Raw genomic sequence first — 20712 nt, forward strand, 5'->3', positions numbered from 1 at the left:
TAATAAAAAAGAGACTTAAATGTTTCAGGGAAACATTTAATTATAAAAATAATAATCAGCTATTTCACATCCACGGCTGAATAAAGGCCTCCTTCAGACTTCTTTGGTCATTCTGCTTCTTTTTTTTTAATCTTATTTTGTTCGTTTTAGTTCGTTGCATCTGCTCGGGGCGGACGTCGCAAGACACCCGTTTCAGTTCGTCGTTGACCCATTAACTCAGTTTTTTTTTTTTTTCTTACAGAGGGCAGCTAACCCTCTGACCGAACATGCTGAGCTACCGTGCCGGCGCTTTTCAACTCTCCACGTACAGTTTGATACTGTGTGTGTTGTAATGTCATCGGCACACCTTTCACTGGTCTTTTTTCCGTCCTTTAATCTCTTTCAATTCAGGAAAGAACTTCGTTACTCCAAATAATATCCACATGTCCGGCTACAGGTCCTGCCCACCTCCATTTAACTTTCATTACTGTTAACTACATTTTTCTTCTTCTTATCTTCTTCTGTGGCTCTACAGTTCATCGCGAACTTTGACTTTTTCACCAGTTCTCCGCCAGTTATCATGACGCAGTGATCGAGCTTTCCATTCCCTACAACCGATTTCCTGCAGGTCCTCCATGACTCCATGTAACTATCTGGTTTTCGGCAGGCCCCATCCTCTTTGATCCCTTGGATTTCCATCTAATATCCTTTTATTTACTCACATATCACTCCTCCTTGCCACATGCTCCGTCAATATCAGTGTGGCTGATTTCACCATTCTTCTAGTAGATTGATCTTTATAATATGTAGTGTACAGCTCGTGATTGTACCTCCTCCTCCATCTTTCTCTTTCAAAAGCTGTGCCAATAATCGTTCGGAAATACCTTTCACTTAGAGCCGTCTACCATTCCAATATTTTTAATGTTAATGACTAATTTGGAGTCACATGTAAGTACTGATCTAAAAAACTTCATTTGGTGATACGAGTTAACAACCTGGAGGAAAATTGTATTTTAATGCAAAGTAGGCTCTCTTGACAGCTATTAATCTCTGTTTAATTTCGTAAGAGGTAATATTTGAGTGCGTGACTGTCGTTCGAAGATATTCAAACTGCCCAACTCTCTCAAAAGTATTGAGGATCCCTACATGCTTTTTCAGTGACCATATATTTTGTTTCCTACAGGTTGATATTGTTCAAATGCGATGAATTGCCTTCCGAGTATATCTATGTCATCAGCATAAGTGAGTATAGGTGCCTATTGCGTCTTTCACTCGAGTATATTCTTTGATCCAATTTTGGTTTTCCTGCCTCTTACAGCAATTCCCATTATGCATCTAACCATTGGTAGCTGAGCAAACCTCAGATTTTAGAATATTTTCACGTGAAAATCCCATGTTTCACAGCCTTAACATAAAACTGGTCATATGCACCAATCGTAAACTTTTCTCGTCTGACACATTTGAGTCTTCGGTTTGAATACCATGCAGAGGTTGGCAAAACACTCTAAGTCATTTTTATTTTTCCGTTGTCTACCCAACTATATGCAAACTCATCAACTGGTACCATTGACTTTTCGTTAGTTTTAAGTATTGCTTGTACTGTAATAAAACATGAGTTAAATTGATGAAATGCAAGTCATGGAAATTATTTGAACTACTGAAACTAGTGTTGCCAACAGTTAAAGTGTGCTCCCTACCAGTTTCAAGTGCAAACACCACTAGAAAACCACCAAATATGCCCCTGCTTTCACAATCGCTAAAATTTCCACAAAATTTTTTTAAATTATTATGAAAGAAAACAATAAGTATATTAGTAATTAGTTTCCTTTATTATTAGGTAATAAAATATTCATAATCGTTAAATGAACATACAATAAACAAATCAGCAAGCCAAGGTCAGGAACATACAAAAAGTTCTATAACAACAGCTAATTATTTAAATGAATTCGACTTCTTCAGATAAATCATTTTTGTCTGCATTATCATCATCGTCGTTTATTGGAATTTCGTATTCGTTGCAGCATTTTCATTCCAACATCAAACCACAGTGTATTCATATTATACCTGTTAAAAGATTTAACTTCATTCTATTCCTCTGCTTATTATTTATTACATTCGTACTGCTAAATAGTCTCTCAGTATCGGCATTGGAATGAGGCAGTATTAGGAGAGTCGCAAAAGTCGCTAATTCCTGAAATCTGGATTCCCCTTGAGCATCTTTGAAATGCAATACTTCGTTCCAATTTTTTTTTTTTATTTTGTATCTTTGGTCTCGTTTCAATTCAACAAATGAATTTGTCGCCACTGATCATCCACTCTTACTATAAATTCTACACTTTTATTAAACTGAGCCATTATATCGATTAGATTTTCTTTTTTGTGATGAAGTGCTTGTTCAACACTTATTCTGGATTTTTTTAATCAACATCAGATTTTCTGGTAACCTGTTTTTTATTTCTTCAATCAGACGTACTATAAATGTTATGCAACAATTACGCAACATTTCTTCGTCTTCCCGTGGTAATCCTTTTTCTCTCATTTGAAGCAGCTGCATTTCAAAGCGGAATCCCAGATAACATCTTCGATGAAGAAATCACGCATATTTTGAGTAAAAATATTAACTTTATTTGAAGGTAACGTAACTTTGCTGACAAGCATCTCTATCAGGTTGGTCAGCTCATCAAAGAGCTTGGTGTGATGTTTCTTTCGACTCGAACATTTTATTGACACTGTTGATTTCAATTAATATTGGATACAGAAATGAAATATACGCGTAATTAATCTCGTTCGCATACATACCGTGCAATAACTCTGCCATGTGACATCTTTCGCGCACTTTAGCTACAGAAAAAGCTGTTTTCAGCTCTGACCATTGCGTGTATATTCTTGATGAAGCGAATTCTATTGATAATCACCTTGTCTGGCACGCCTGAACTATTTTTAACGGTTTCTGTCCATCGTTGATGGTATTGTATAGTTCCTTATAGAGAGATTGCCTGGAAGAGGAGCGACTAAACCAATTATTTGTTTGTTTAATTAAAAACTCCAAATTTCCCTGTAAAAATTCCTTTGCAGCAGCCGAAACAGCCAGCTGCAAGGAATGGCACAAGCAACGTACTAAAATCAGGTGTGGTACTTCTTCTTTCAACTTCGTAAATACTCCATTATTTACTCCAACCATGACAGAGGCACTATCTGTACCAATGCCCATTAAATTTTCTAGTCGCAAATAGAATCGTTGAAGTGTCTTCTTTAGTGTGAAGTCGTGAAATAATACCATACACTGAGAATTACAATTGTATAGTGCACACCACGAACAACGACAGTCGAGTTACTTTTTCTGCGCATCTGACTTGACGCACCCTGCGTGAGCCAACAAGCGCCTAGTGGTTATTCGAAGCGACAATGAAATAAGTCAGCACTCATTTCTTGAAACCGGTTGCTGCACTCTCTGCACCTGGGCAAGCTTCCTCCGCTCGTCATATGAACTATAATTAGGTGCTTCTAAATACTGATCATTCTACAGGGAATCCCCGCATGTAATGTACCTAATGTGATTGTTCGTTTGATGACACATTGTAATACGTCAGTGTTGTCTTCGCAATAAAAGGTAATACTCCTGAAATCAAATGAAGTAGAAATAACATATTTCGAAACATATAAATAGCTTAGCGGTTGAGAGATCTTATTTTCAGCAACTGAAACGGAATTCTAATAAACCACTATAAAATCCACCAGCCACTACAAGGAGGGTAGAAACCACCTGTTTTAGTGGAAAATCCACTAATTTGTCAACACTAAGACATGGGAACATTTACGTTTATTGAGACATCATTAATATGTATCGTAGAAGTAAGTATCCTCAGAGTAGTGAAGCAACTTAAATCACTTAATAAAAGCAAGTCTTCTGGTCCAGACTGTATACCAGTTAGGTTTCTTTCGGAGTATGCTGATGGATTAGCTCCATTCTTACCAATCATATACAACCGTTCGCTCGACGCAAGATTCGTACCTAAAGACTAGAAAGTTAGGTTAGTTAGGTTTAAGTAGTTCTAAGTTCTAGGGGACTGATGACCTCAGTAGTTAAGTTCCATAGTGCTCAGAGCCATTTGAACCAGTTCCTTGTTTGTCGTTTGTCCGTCTTTGCAACGAAATACATCTCTGATCCCGCGTATCACGGATCCGACAGTTTGTTGGTAGGTTTGTGGAAGTACGTAGCATTAGATGTCTATGCAAACGTCATGTAACTCGCGTAAATAATGGGCCGCTGAATTGCGAACGCAGTGACGGCACCCGATAGCGACGTATTACATAGAATTCACATCAGGCGAATTTGGTTGCCGAGAGGTCAACGTGAGTTTCCTATAACGCTCCCCAAAACACTGTAACACGGTTTTGGCTCCGAGACATGTACAATTATACTGTTGAAAGATGACTTCGGCATCGAGGAAGACCTGAAGCATGAAGGGACACAGATGGTTCGTAGCTGTCAGCATGTCTTCGATTACTACCACAGGTCTCATGCAAGCGCAGGAGAATGTCTCGCATAGCATTCCATTGCTTCCACCAGCCTGCGTGCATACCGGGCTGCACGTTTCGAGCCGCCGTTCATCTCGATGACGGCGATTGTTGCGATGACCATTGACCTAGTGTAACAAAAATGTAGTTCACCCGAAGAACTCCATTGATCGACGGTCGAGTCCAGATGATTCCTTGCTCACTGGAATCGTAATTGACGATGTCGTTGGGTCAACATGTGAACACTTAGGCGTGGTCTCCTGCGGAGCTCCATGTTCAACAGTGTACGATGAACGATATGCTTCAAAACACTTCTGCGTGCATCAGAATTGTGCTCTTTCGGCAGAGATGCCACAGCTGACCATCTGTCCCACTTAACAGGGCAGACAAGCCTCTGAGCCCCACGTTCTGTGAAGAGCCATAGACTTCCAACCATTTAGCACCTAGTGCTAGTTTCACTGTCCTTCTGCCCCTTTCCGTTGACAGCCACGGCAGCAGTAAGCGAACATTCGACCAGCTTCCCCGTTTCCGAGATACTCTTTCGCAGTCTCTGCGTAACAACAATCTGCCGTTCGTCAAAGCCGCTTATTGCAGCGCGTATCTTCGCTAGGGCAATTCCCTGTCCGTGTCTGCTACGCTTACATGCATTTGTTGCCGCGTCGCGTTTCAGCAACTCCACCAGCCGGCATCCAACGCCGCAGTGGGCCGTGGTAATAATGATTTGGCTGATCAGCGTATAAATATAACACTTTGTTTTACGTCTTTACCAAAAATCTCGAAAATTATTTGACCAATTTACTTCAAATTCTTACACGATTCTCTAATCAACATTCAGACAGTCATAGCCTGTATAATTTTTTAAACGACAGTGGACAAGTTTTTTAACACCGCAGCGAGAAAGAAAATACTCTGCTCGAAAAATGTGTAGTTTCGTTTTCGTTCTTGCAGTCAGCTTCAACTACGATAACAAGGCACGTAAACCATTAGACAGATTTTTTTTTTCCTCACATACATACTCTTTTTCTTTATATATAATTTCAAGCAAAAGTTGCGTACAAAACAATGTGCTATTTTGCTATGTCGGTACTACAGATACAAGAAAGGTGTACTTATCGCTTATGTTTATAATAGTAATGTGGAATCTAAATCGTCCGAAACTTTGTTATCCTGTCCATTCACACTATGCGAAATACTGTCATTGAAGCTACTGTCCTCACAGATCCAGCAGCCTTAATCGTCTCTCTCATACCCCGTATACCAGTCTTCCCAACCGATTTACCCATTCGTTTTAAGCGGCTTCAATTCGCAATGACAGTTTCGTTTGCAGCAACAGTAAACAAGAGTCAAGGTCAGAGAGACGATTGAGAGTTGGAGGGGGGGGGGGGGGGTGAGGGGGTCAGGGAAGAGAAATGAGGGGAAGGAGCAGATGAACAGAAAGAGAGATAGTGGGAGGAGGTGATGCACAGAGAAAGGGAGGGGAGGACAAGGAGATGGAGAAGATGGGCAGACAGAGGGGTGGGGGAAGGAGTTTCGGATGTAAATCTGATTCCTATACATGTTTAACAATTGCACATTTTTACCAGGTTCGCCATAGTTCGAGCCACGAACGATGGTGGGTTTAGGCCTGTTCTGGGCATCTACGTCATGTATACTCCGACAACCAGCGAACGTTCAGTACCGTTCTCTGCTGTGAATGTCGTAATCAATGCAATCATTAAACGTGATCGTAGCAAATTATTCCGTGATTTTTATTGCATTTGTTGCAAGTTGTTTCGGCTGATGGTGGTGAGTAGCAATAAATTCTGCGCAAGCAAACGAGAGACATGATTTGCAGTATACACGCTTTCTTCAGGCGCAGAGAACTTGTATGTGCTTAACGCAACCATCACCTCGAACCAGTAACAATGCAATCCCCGTCCCTGTCTCGAGCTGCGCGAACCGCCTTCATTCATGTTGGTGGTGGTGGTAAGTTCCTATGGGGCCAAACTGCTGAGGTCATCGGTCACTAGGCTTACACACTACTTAATGTAACTTAAACTAAAGCTAAGGACAACACAGACACCCATGCCGAGTGAGGACTCGAACCTCCGATGGGAGCAGCCGATCGAATCGTAACAAGACGCTTTAGACCGCGCAGATAACCCGCGCGACCCATCGTTCAACGATCTGAATATAGTATAAATAAAATATCAGGGCCGGATTGACAGGGTGTGGACTATAGACCCCACTCAGTAACTGGGCATACAGGGGGCGGAATGGACTATTTCACCAGGTGAGGGTGTCAGTTTTGCTCGAAGGTATGTGAGGTTAAAATGGCTCTAAGCACTATGAGACTTAACATCTGAGGTCAGTCCCCTAGATTTAGAACTACGTAAACCTAACTAACCTAAGGAATCACACACATCCATGCCCGAGGCAGGATTCGAACCTGCGACCGTAACAGTTTCGCGGTTCCAGACTGTAGCACCTAGAACCGGTCGGCCACCCCAGCGGGCGTATGCGAGGCAGATGAGGGGTCGTAGCGATGCGTCGAACAGGCGTCGATGTTGGTGTGGCCTCGAGTTGACAGCTGACGTCTTTCACCTTCCTTATTCTGCGGATTTTCGGCGCTGCCACGGCTGGCCTAACTCGATCCTTCTTCCGCGCAGGCTGACAATCACCCACGTACCGCACTCAGTGGCGGTCGCAGTGTTGATTCGTGCAATAACTGCTATTATACCAGTAGCGATTACAGCATCCTCATAGAGAAAACGATGCTTTGAAGCATTCATAGTGAGATGTCACTTGACAATGGCGTTATAGATAAAAATCGCGTTCTTAGTGTATAAGTATATTTCATAACAGTAAGAAAAAGTTGCTCTTTCTAAGATATTGCAAGCCTGTGGGTGCAAGCAAACAGAAAATAATGAGCTTGTACAATAAGAAACTGCTAAGCGTTTTCAGTGCCGCTAGAAATACGCGATGGAGAACGACGTAGCAATCACTGCGGAGGGGCAACAGACGCCACTTGTGTCCTATTCCGGGCGGCGTTAGTATGATAAAGAGAGCACGGGTCGGCAGTAAAAACTGGAGTAGAGTAAGGCTGCGGGCCACGTGCAAGGTGGTGACGTCACAGGGTTGTGAGTAACCGCGCAGGCGCAGCGCTGCCGACCTTGGTGCAGGCCGCACCTCCGCCAGGCCAGCCGTGGCAAGGACGCGCCGCCCACGCCGGCACGCGGAGTCACCGACCGCTCGGGAGTCACCTCACAGGTATACGAGTACTGCTCGTGGCGTGAGAAACCCGCCTCCACTGCCATGGTCCCGCGCTAATCTAACCTGCGAAGCTAGAAAAGCTAAACTTTCAGTCGACGTCGCAATCATCGGTTTATCTTTTCTACCTTCCTTACATGCAGACAAAAACTTGGGATAGGGCTCTACCTAGAGAATGGCGTGGTAGGCCCCGCCAAGGCACAGGTATAGCGGGAGATCAGGAACTAAACGAAACGGTAACTAAAAAGGAAGTTAGTTAAGGAATTAATTGGGGAAGGTACGTGAGCTCTCCTAACACTCGCGCTCGTATCTTCTGTGCAGGAGAAAAAGCCTTTCCCTCGGCCTGCGATTGTAAACACACGTCATCTCTACAGTGTCAGTTCGTCCAAATGGCATAAAGAAAGAGTACTACCAAACGGACACCAGTCACTATCACCGTGATCTCGCTTCACACAGCTATCGCTTATACACTGGCTTACGTTTAACAGTGGAGTTCATGCTGCTACTTGGCTACGGAATTGTACTATCTCAAAGGCCGGCGAGCAGGTGCTGAAGCAAATATGCTGTTTGACCGAAAGCTTCGGATTTTTACTGAGCACAAATAATAATTTAAGAGAAGCAAATTTTCCTCTACCATACATCATACTAAAACCAATGCACACGATCCCCCGTAAAAATAAGACATACATTTTGATCTACTATCAATTTTCTTAGAAACATTATAATTTACGAGAGTGATGTACTTCATTTGAGAAGCGCAATATTTTCACCAATGTGGTTCGTTTAAGTGATATTTAACAGTAATAGTTATTTTCTATTAACGTAGTTACACGATTTGTTTAAATCTCTGTGTGGAAGAAATGCGGAAAGGTAGTACTATGGAAACGGGCGGGAGCGGGGAAGGCATCGATGGCTCCTGTCACATTATAACCAACCTAGACCTCGCCCTAAGATGCAGAATCAATCTGTCATCACGATCTGATCAACCAGGATTTTTGTTTTCACATTCGTTGGCTTCGCCAACTGACAACCAAACTGTCACACTTCAGCCCGACGATGACCTCGGACTAACCTGCAGGTTAGTCTGTCACCGCTACCACATTTTTTGCTTTCTTATTCGTTGGCTTCGCGATATCTCAACCAAAATGACGCATTCCAACCTAACCTAGACCTCAAGTTAAGCTACAGACCAGTCTGTTGTCAGAACCAGGATTTATGATTTCACATTCCTTGGCTTCCCAAACTCACAACCAAACTGTCGTATTCCTACCTGACGTAGTCCGCCCCCGGTAGCTGAGTGATCACCGCGACAGAATTATGGGCCCGGGTTCGATTCCCGGATGGGTCAGGGATTTTCTCCGCTCAGGGACTGGGTGTTGTGTTGTCCTAATCATCATCATTTCAACCCCCATCGACGTGCAAGTCACCGAAGTGGCGTCAAATCGAAAGACAACCGGCGAACGGTCTACCCGACGGGAGGCCCTAGTCACACGACCTGGCCTAGAGTCCTAGACCTCAGTCCGAACTAAATATCAGCCAGTCACCACAGCGAAATTTTTCGCATTCTCATTCGTTGCCTTCCCCAATTCACAACCAAACTGTCGATTTCCAGTAAGTACTCCACCGGAAGCACGACAAAAATCCGACAGTTATCGATAGTTATCGTCCCATACTTATTGCGATTCTACGTGGAGTTCCTGTACTTACTGTATGCGGCGTCGCAATTACTGTCATTTGTTAGTAGGGGAGTCACAAAAATGGATCATTCGCTGGAGGCGAATGGTGCAATGCCAGATCAATACGCTGCTTACGGCCAGTTCATCGTTGCGACTGTAGAAAATCACGCATCACGCATCACGTTTCTAACTGATATGTTACTACCGAAACAGACAACTCAAAAGCGTTTTGTTGCTGTATTGCCCCTCTCGACTCGATGAACATTGAGTAATGAACGAGATAAAAGAGAGCTTGCGACCTAGCTGCAACAGAGAGACCCCTACGGCAAGCACATCCTCTGCCTTCTTAGGGTCAGCGCCAAGGTAAATTTTCATTTCTATACGTAATGTATACCGCCCCAAGTTTCTTTCTTCATTTATGTAGGCAACTCTGTCGTTAGGCGCTACAGTGACGGAGTCGTCTACCGTCTGGAGTCCAAGGAGCCAAAGAACCACTAAAAACTATAAGGTCGGTACACTACCTTAAAGCTCCACGCCGGTTATGGATACGTGTGGGAGACGCAGATTCATTGCTTATTATACAGGGTGTATCTGAAATGAATGTACAAAATGAGAGGGCTGGTATAGTGGGCCATAACAAGCGTATTTCACACAGCAACCCACGTCCGCATCCCTTGCGTGCGGCGCTAGGCGTCGTTGAACAACAACGGGCGCCGCGAAGAGGATTGGGACACAACATCCAATACGAGTCGTCGTGGTAGCAGGTCTTCAGGGAAACGATTTCAGTGTATTTGTGACATCAAGGTAAAAGAGACGACGGATTGAAGTTTTATGACATTTGTTTGCAAGCGCTGTAGTCGACATAGTTGCAGATATTCGAGGAGGGACAACACGGATTTTCCTCCCCTTACTGAGACGTGAACGCGTTGCTTTTGTCTGTGCAAAGACCTATTTGATAGAGGACTCTACCTGTACATACCGCGGAGTCTAGTTCGCCCTGCGTCAGTTAGTCATCAAACCGGGACACTCTTGTCTTTTTACTGTGTGGAGCGGACAGGTTTCGAATGTGAAAAGTGTGAAACAATTCATGACTTTTGCACCACGGTAACACATATACTGACACTTCATTGCTTGTTCGTGGAATTTTTGGCAAAAAAATAACACGGTTATGATTCCCTAGCCTTCCTATTCGCCAAATATGGCTCCATGTTTCTGTTTCCAGAAATAAAAAAATCCTTACAGGACCGTCGTTTTACAACTATACAGGAGATAAAAAGCGCGCCACTGGAAGAGCTAAGTGCAGTCCAAAACATCGAGTTTCAGAAGTGTTTCGAGGATTCGAAGAAGCGCTGGCATGAGTATACAATATCTGACGCGGGCTACATTGAAGGAGACGAAAAAATTAAATTACTTCCAGAAAATGAAAATTCCCGATGCGTTTTGAACATACCTCGTATGTAGATGAAATTTTACTTCAATCTCTAGGAAAATTCGTAATCGTCTCCCAATAAACGAAAAGAATTTTAAAAAGATTTTGCATTTGGGGTGTTGTGAATAACGATCAACACAAATTCCTTTTTTCCTATTTCGTCAGAACGTGAATAAGATTCTTCCACCTTCCTGAGATGTACAGTGGAATATTACATTATTACTTATTGATTTTTCGAGTCACAAAGCCGAGTGAAGTGGTGATCCGTCCATTTGCCCAGATTTTGATTTTTCCGCCGTTTTCCCAAAACAGGGGTACACAGATCGTGGCTCGTGGGTCACATGCGGCCAGTTATTGATTTCCTGTCTGCCTGCCACTCGCTATACATTCTTTGTAATTTTATGATATTGATGCTTCATTCCCTTCCGGAAATGAGATGGCGGGTCCTTGTGGAACTTCATTTTTTCGAGCCACTCCAGTCTAGCATGGACTGGAGCAGGGGACTCCAAATGGGGAAAAATAATTTATCTCACGGCACGTTATTTTTGAACTTGTGCACTTGCACAGCAGTGCGGAATCGGTACTTAGCACCAGAAACTGCAGTACCATCACAAACTTGGCGAAACCATTTGTCAGATTGCACTACACGTACCGAAAATGCGGTTTCGAACACAAGTCAGTTTGCTTTTATGTTAGAATGCTGTCATTTGTTCTCCAAATATTCAGCAAATAAACAGAAATACCGAAGTTTTTATTTCTTACTTGAATTTTCAGTTCGATTTCATCTCTGTGACATTATCGGAGCTGTTCTCTTCTCATTTTATCTCTGTCCCCGTCAATATACATAATGGCTGTCATTTTAACCGTTCGTTTCCGACCAGACGGGATTAAAATTCTGAGCGTAGCGGGAAGTCATAACAAACGAAGAGCGGGATTTAGACCCTCAGACGCAGACTTCACTCGCCGTAAGCGCTCGAAACAGGGGAGCCGTCGTAAAATGAATAACGTACGGCGTCGTAAAGTTCCAGTTTCCGCTGCTGCTTTGTAAGAAACGAGATCTTCTCCCTTTTATATCGGTGCTGCATCTGCTGAATAAGTTCGGAGTGCTAAGCATAATATTAAAAATTCACACTTTCCTTTTCCTGTATTTCTGCTCATTATACGGAGAAAATACAATTATGGTGATCCTGTTCAGTATCATGGCAAGCAACTTAGTACAGTCGTCCATCGAAGATCGCACAGAAATATCGTTCATTTCTTTCAAAAATTCAGTGGACTCAAATTCCAATATTACCTATTCATTACGTCAATAGTGTTTAATTTGTTACACTACTGGACATTAAAATTGCTACACCAAGAAGAAATGCAGATGATAAACGGGTATTCATTGCACAAATATATTATACTAGAACAGACATGTGATTACATGTCCACCCAATTTGGGAGCATAGATCCTGAGAAATCAGTACCCAGAAAAACCACCTCTGGCCGTAATAACGGTCTTGATACGTCTGGGCGTTGAGTCAATCGGAGCTTAGATGGCGTGTACAGGTACAGCTGCACATGCAGCTTCAACACGATACCACAGTTCATCAAGAGTAGTGCCTGGCGTTTTGTGACAAGCCAGTTGCTCGGCCATCATTGACGAGACGTTTTCAATTGGTGACAGATCTGGAGAACGTGCTGGCCAGGGCAGCAGTCGAACGTTTTCTGTATCCAGAAAGGTCAGGACAGGACCTGCAACATGCGGTCGTGCATTACCCTGCTGAAATGCAGGGTTTCGCAGGGATCGAATGAAGGGTAGAGCCACGGGTCGTAACACATCTGAAATGTAACGTCCACTGTTCAAAGTGTCGTCAAGGCGAACAAGAGGTGACCGAGACATGTAACCAGTGGCACCCCATACCCTCACACTGGGTGATACGCCAGTATGGCGATTACGAATACAAGCTTCCAATGTGCGTCCACCGCGATGTCGCCAAACACGGCTGCGCCCATCATGATGCTGTAAACAGAACCTGGATTCATCCGAAAAAATGTCTTTTGCCGTTCGTGCACCCAGGTCCGTCGTTGAGTACACCATCGCAGGTGCTCCTGTCTGTGATGCAGCGTCAAGAGCAACCGCAGCCATTGTCTCCGAGCTGATACGCCATGCTGCTGCAACCGTCGTCGAACTGTTCGTGCAGATGGTTGTTGTCATGCAAACGTCCCCCTCTGTTGACTCAGGTATCGAGACGTGGCTGCACGATCCGTTACAGCCAAGCGGATGAGATGCCTGTCATCTCGACTGTTAATGTTACGAGGCCGTTGGGATCCAGCACGGCGTTCCGTATTATGGTCCTGAACCCACCGATTCCATATTCTGCTAACAGTCATTGGATTTCGAGCAACGTAAGCAGCAATGTCGCGATTCGATAAACCGCGATCGCGATAGGCTACAATCCGACCTTTATCAAAGTCGGAAACGTGGTGGTACGCATTTCTTCTCCTTACACGAGGCATCACAACAACGTTTCACTAGGCAACTCTGGTCAACTGCTGTTTGTGTATGAGAAATCGGTTGGAAACTTTCCTCATGTCAGCACATTGTAGGTGTCGCCACCGGCGCCAACCTTGTGTGAACGCTCTTGAGAAGCTAAGCATTTTCATATCACAGAATCCTCTTCCTGTCGGTTAAATTTCACGTCTGTAGCACGTCTTCTTCGTGGTGTAGCAATTTTAATGGCCAGTAGTGTATGATTAAGAACTTTAATTACACAGGAACGCTGTGCCAGCTGAGCTATCATGTTGTGCCTAATGCACATCCGTAATGAAGTTCTCTAACGCATGCTAGTTGACCTGGATGAATATTAGGGCGGGCACAAATACTAGTACAATGGACGAAAGCAACTTTCGATGGTGTGTCACTCGAGGAAACTTGGACCATACACAGAAAAAAGTGATAGAAACACGCACTGAGACGAAGAGAAGTGATTTCCTCAAAGACAATAATTACACCGAAATCACCGCGATTTGTGATGTTCCCCTGGCATTCCAAAGGCAAGACACGCTTCTTAATAAAGTATGTTATCACCGGGGACGACTATGCACGCTTTGCAACGTCTTCCCATGCTAGCCACAAGGTTGGTATGGAATTCTTGTGTTCCGCATTTCATTCCTCCACCAGCACAGCTGCCAACTGCTGGATGGTCGTTGCTGCTTGTAAAAGTGCTGCAATACTTCTTCCCAATGTGTCCCACACTTGGTCGACGCAATTCAAGTATGAGTAAAGGCAGGCCATTCCATTCGCCGAGTATTCTCTCGTTGCAATAACTCCTCCACTTGCGCTGTTCGATGCGGTCGCTCATTGTCATTCATAAAAATCAATTCAGGGCTGAATGAACCGCTGAAAAGACGCACATGTGCAAAGAGTACAACGTCACAACAATGTTGAACGGTGAGTGTACCACGTTCAAGGATTTGGAGGTTCCGAAGTCAGTACGGAACATTATTGTTCCCCACCTCACCATCACACATGGAGCACCAAAACTATCGTGTTCGACAGTGCTGGCAAGGATGGGAACACGTAATGCGCCTCGGAATATTGTCGAACGTTGCCTCAGGTGTTATGGTGTGGGGAGGCACAACGATGCATGGGAGTATTGACATTCAAATCTTTGAACACGGCAAATCCACCGATCAACGTTATTCTGACACTGTACTCCTCCCCAGAGTGCGTCTTTTTATGGATGAATTTGACACTGACTTCATTTTTCATGTATGACAATGCACGACCTCATCGAATAGGGCAGGTGTAGGAACACATTGCAGAGCATGCATTTCCATCGTTGGCGAGGACACATTCCATTAACAACGATTTCCAGCCTTTTGTACCGTCCAGGGAACTACCATGAATACCTTGACTTCAGTATAATTATTGTCTTTTAATAAAAGTGCCATTTCTGTTCGTCACATAGCGTGCTCCTCCCAGTTACCTCCTGTTTTATACCACAACAGTTCTTCGTGTATAAAGTCCAACTTTCATTGACGTTTGCTACTTGGCGCCGGCCAGAGTGGCCGAGCGGTTCTAGGCACTACAGTCTGGAACCGCGCGACCGCTACGTCGCAGGTTCAAATCCTGCCTCGGGCATGGATGTGTGTAATGTCCTTAGGTTAATTAGGTTTAAGTAGTTCTAAGTTCTAGGGGACTGATGACCTCAGAAGTTAAGTCTCATAGTGATCAGAGCCATTTGAACCATTTTTTGCTGCTTGGCACTTATACACCATGCGAAAGCTACTTTAGTTCTTAAATTTTGCGCCCCATTTTGTTGTTAATGATAGGAGAACTTGAAATAAAAATCTTTCGCAATATAATTTCAGTATCTTTGGGTGTAGTTGCACAGCATCATTTAATTTTCCTGCCTGGTCGAAGTAGCAGGCATTCGGTTTAGATATCACCAATATGTATTTTTATTGTAACTAACACATTTTGTATCAGCCCTCTCAAAACAAAATAACGTAAGTTCGCTATGCTAAATAAATCACTTACGATGGCAACATTTTATAGTACCCATGCTTAGAATAAAGGCTCCCAGGTTGACACCGTGACCCTTCATTTTGGTAGGCATTCGATACAGCAAATCGCTGCCTCCCAGTGACGAAAATACTGGCTTTCGGAACACCGAACAAGCTTCGTCACTACGTTATCATAGCATAACACAGATAGTCAGATGTGAAAGTAGGACGGAAGAAAGAAAGATTATGGTTTAACGGACCGTCGATATCGAGGTCAGTGGAGACAGAAACGTGAAAATAGCATTGATGTTTTCTCCGGGGGCGTTGCGGGCTTATAGAAACGTTACTGTTCACGAGATGTTTAAATTACCGTCGAATGTTCCGCAAGACTAATCGTGCGTGATGTTGTTGTATACTGGGAAGTCGGAATGCCGAAAAACTGTAGCAAAATATACAGGAAATTCAGGGGGCCTAAAGAAAAAAAAAGTAAAGTTCCTTGTAGATTGGAAAGCCACGTCTGACGCACCTACATGTTTTTAGTCGCTGACGCATAATAGGACGACTGTAATATAAGGCATACTGCTGTTGTGAATCAGAATGAGCTTATCTGTTCGCGACAGTCTCCGTAAGTAAGCTTTTCGAGAGGTAAATATCTGGATAGGTGCCTTAAATATATTACAGCGAGTGGCAGACAGACGATTCCTTTACTTCATTCGAAGTAGTTCCCCTTATATCTGTTAGCTATGGAAGTTACTTCAGTGAATACTACCAATGAAGCCAGAAGTATTTGATCCACTTAGCTGCCTCTTATCGAAATTGGCCTCTGATCATCTTTTCTTTTTCTTAGAGAAATGGAAGGTCAGAATGTAGCAAGCGGCAGACAGTTGTAAGAAACATCATCTTATGCAGTTGGCAACATACGATTACATAATTGCTCATTACCTCAGTTTGTTGGACACCATGAGTATCCCTTCTTTATGAGCCTACTTTCTATAAAAGTTATGTAGCTCAGGCAGTAGCTGAAATTAAGTGTCCCGAGCAGCGAATAAGGCTACAAGAAGGGAATACGGCAGGCGCGTGAGAAGACGTAATTAAGGAAGCTACGAAAAGCAGCCTGTTTGTCCAGATCGCTACATCCCATCTGGATAAAAGGAAACCAAGCTGTGCCTGAGATTAAACTAAGAGGAAAGAACCTAGACAGCTGTAAAGTGATCAGATAACATGTAACAAATGTGCCGTGTTTTATTCAGTAATTAAATGCCCTGTGAGGAGATGTTAACGTCACGCATAAAAATAAGAGAGGTCATTGCACGAAAATATTTTCAAGACGTGATTTACAAGAAAATGTTCCGACAGGAATGTAAATGGTTTGACATTTCCTGAAGAAGCTGAACAATAGAACAACGAAATAAGGTGAACGTTACTGACGTTATACAAAGTCATGGTGCATAAATCATTTCTGGGTACTTATAGAATGAAAATCGTGGAAGAAGACTTTTGCTTTTACTTAACGCTGTTTCCAGAAAACCGCGGTCTCGTTAGACGCGGTTGTGGTCCATGTTTTTCTTTTCAGACTAAAGAAGTGTAGTACGAAAATAAGGATATCAACCATAGTATACAAAATATACGCGAGTGATGTCCATCGGATGTTTGGAAAAAAATATTCGCACAGAACCTAAGAGGGTGAAAATATAAATGTTAGACATGTCGCGCAGTCAGCTTAAAAGCTCGTGCAACCAAGTTATTGACAGCACACAGAAGAACAGAAAGAAAATTAAGAAAATATTAAGACATCATCAGTTTTGGTTTAGGGAAGGTCAAGGCACCTGAGAGACAATTCTTACGCTGCACTTGATAATACTGGAGACAAAACTTAAGATTCAAGACATCTTTATGAAATTTATCGGCTTAAAAAAAGCCTTGGGCAGCTTGTAAGGGTCCAATATGTTTAAAATACTCAGAAGAAAGGTATATGCTTACTGGAAGATCGTTAATATACAGTATGAACAAGAACCCAAAGGAAACAAGAAAATGCAAAACAATGAACGAAGTCATCGATTGAAAGGAGTTCAAGAAGGGAAGCAGACGCTTTCCTCTGATGTTCAACTTGTACGTCGAAGAAGTACTTATTCACCTGAAAGAAAAGTTTAGGAGTGGAATTAAAATTCAGGAAGAAAGGATATCGGTTATAACATTCACTGATGACATTCCTATCCTCAGTGAGTGAGACAGAGTTACAGGTTGAAAGTAATGAACAATCTGCTAAAAACAGCAAATGGGCTTAGAACACACTGAAGTGATTGATGTCGTGGGATGCCTGGACTCATCAAGACGTCCCCTGCAGAAGTTCTGAGCCGTCCTGCCTTCATAGCCGTGCGACATTGTTGCGGTGCAGGATTTTGTGCAGGTATGTGTCATAGATGTTGAACGGGATTCATGTCGGGCAGTCTGAGTCTCCAAATAATTCCCTCGAATTGTCCATAATGTTCTTCAAACCAATCGCGAACAGCTGCGGACCGGTGACATGGCACACTGTCATCCATAAAAATTCCGTTGTTTTTTTGGGAACATGAAGTCGCTGAATGGATGCAAAAGGTCTGCAAGTAGCCGAACATAAATAATCCCAGTCAGTGATCGGTTCAGTTGGACCAGAGAACCCATTCCATTCCATGTAAACACAGCGCACAGCATTATGTAGCCACCACCAGCTTGCACATTGAATTGTTGACAACTTGGGTCCACGGCCTCGTGGGATCTGCGCCACGCTCGAACTCTGCCAACAGTGCTTATCAAGTGAAATCGGGACTCCTTTGACCAAGCCACGGTTTTTCAGCCGTCTAAGATCGAACCAGTATGGTCACGAGCGCAGGAGAGGCGCTGCAGGCGATGTCGTGGTGTAAGCAAAAGCAATCGCGCCGCTCGTCTGCTGCCCATGAACGTCAAATGTCGCCGCATTGACCTAATAGATATGTTTCTCGTACATCACACATTTATTTCTGCGGTTACTTCACGCAGTGTTGCTTGGCTGTTGGCACGCCGCTGCTCTCGGTTGTTAAGTGAAGGTCGTCGGCCGCTATGTTGTCCGCGGTGAGAAGTAACGACTGAAATGTGGTATTCTCGACACACTCTTAGCATCGTGAGTCGCGGAACATTGAATTCCCTAACGCCCTGCGAAATCGAATGTCCCATGCGTCTAGCTCCAACTACAACCCGTGTTCCGAGTCTGTTAATTCCCGTCGTGCAGCCATAAAGACGTCGTAAATCTTTTCATCACATGACTCACCTGAGCACAAATGACAGGTCCGCCAATGCACTGCCCTTTTATCTTTTATACATCGTGTACACGATACTACCGACATCTCTACATGTGCGTATCACGATACTACTGCCATCTTTACGTGTGTAGAGAGTCTGTCCCATGACATTTGTCACCACAGTTTAAACCAAAGATAGACGAAACTAATGAAGAATAGAAGAAATGGGACTATCGGTAAGCTTAGTATCATAATTTGGGACCTTGTTGTTGTTGTTGTTGTTGTTGTTGTTGTCTTCAGTCCTGACACTGGTTTGATGCAGCTCTCCATGCTACTCTATCCTGTGCAGCTGCTTCATCTCCCAGTACCTACTGCAACCCACATCCTTCTGAATCTGTTTAGTGTATTCATCTCTTGGTCTCCCCCTACGATTTTTACACTCCACGCTGCCCTCCAGTACTAAATTGGTGATCCCTTGAAGCCTCATAACATGTCTTCTAGTCAAGTTGTGCCACAAACTTCTCTTCTCCCCAATCCTATTCAATACGTCCTCATTAGTTATATGATCTACCCATCTAATCTTCAGCATTCTTCTGTAGCACCACATTTCGAAAGCTTCTATTCTCTTCTTGTCCAAAATAGTTATCGTCCATGTTTCGCTTCCATACATGGCTACACTCCATACAAATACTTTCAGAAACGACTTCCTGACACATAAATCTATACTCGATGTTAAAAAATTTCTCTTCTTCAGAAACGCTTTCCTTGCCATTGCCAGTCTACATTTTATATCCTCTCTACTTCGACCATCATCAGTTATTTTGCTCTCTAAATAGCAAAACTCCTTTACTACTTTAAGTGTCTCATTTCCTCATCTAATTCAATGTGGGACCTTAAAGTACACGAAATGAAGGTATTCTACTATACTGGAAGCAAAATAACACGACAGACCGCCGGCCGGCGTGGCCGAGCGGCTCGAGGCGCTACAGTCTGGAACCGCGCGACCGCTACGGTCGAATCCTGCCTCGGGCATGGATGTGTGTGATGTCCTTAGGTTAGTTAGGTTTAAGTAGTTCTAAGTTCTAGGGGTCTGATGACCTCAGAAGTTAAGTCCCATAGTGCTCAGAGCCATTTTTGAACACTACAGACCAATCAGGAAGTATATAAGAAGCACACTAGTACATACAAAAAAGGGCATTCCTATCCAAAGAAGTCTACTAGTATCCTTAATTTGAGGTAAAAGCCGGCCGGCAGAAATTAGATGCTAAGAGTTTGAGATGTGGTATTTGAAAATGGATATTAAGCTGACTGATAAAAGATTAAGAGGTTTTCCGCAGAGCCAGCGAGAAAAGAAACATTTGTAAATGAAATGTGTGCGTGGCGTATTTGGAAACTAGGGTCCCTTAATCGAGAGTTAGCAATGCTAACCTCTAAGACTACGCACTACTGACGAAATTTTCGGAAAACTCTGACTAGACGAAAGGATATGACGATAGAACATTTGCTAAGACATCAGGGAACAACTTCCTTGGTACTACAAGCATCCGTAGAGGGCAAAAACTGCAGGGAAAGAGGGAAACTGGAATATATCCAACAAATAATTTAGGACTCTGGGGCTTGGTACTACTTTGAGGCGAAGAGCTTGGTGCAGGATATAAAATCGTGGCCGACATCAAAGCAGATGATTAATGACCCAAACACACACAAAGTTATAGAACGTTGTAGTGTGATACATAAAATTACTTGCATAAAACGTAGGTAGTAAATGTCAGCAAATAAAATAATTCATACCAGCCTAAATAATTTGTTTAACCAGAAAATCATGTAAAAATGAGAAATCACATTCCACCAAACATTGGATTCAAATTAAAATTTGTTAAAAAAGTAGAACATCCGAAGGCATGCGATTTAAGAAAAACTGGCAAAGTGTGAGTAGGACTGGCGCACCGAGGGTTCGGTACAAATTTAATTATGTATGTGGATAGTTCACCCATTCCGGGAATTCTGAATCTCCACCATTTTTGCCTGTTATCGACATTGATACTGGCAAGATATCTGTCCCACGGATTCCAAGATTTCCGAAAATGATTTAATTTCAATGATATAAACGTGA

At 43.2% G+C, this 20712-nt stretch overlaps 1 protein-coding gene across 1 annotated transcript in view; it reads left to right on the plus strand.

Annotated features, from left to right (window-relative positions):
* Positions 1–20712, plus strand: part of LOC126153857 (uncharacterized) — a 1728205-nt gene that overhangs the window by 1017016 nt on the left and 690477 nt on the right. The gene's annotated exons all lie outside the window — the stretch shown is intronic.

The sequence above is a fragment of the Schistocerca cancellata genome, chromosome 2, assembly GCF_023864275.1.
Source record: "Schistocerca cancellata isolate TAMUIC-IGC-003103 chromosome 2, iqSchCanc2.1, whole genome shotgun sequence".
NCBI lineage: Eukaryota > Metazoa > Arthropoda > Insecta > Orthoptera > Acrididae > Schistocerca > Schistocerca cancellata.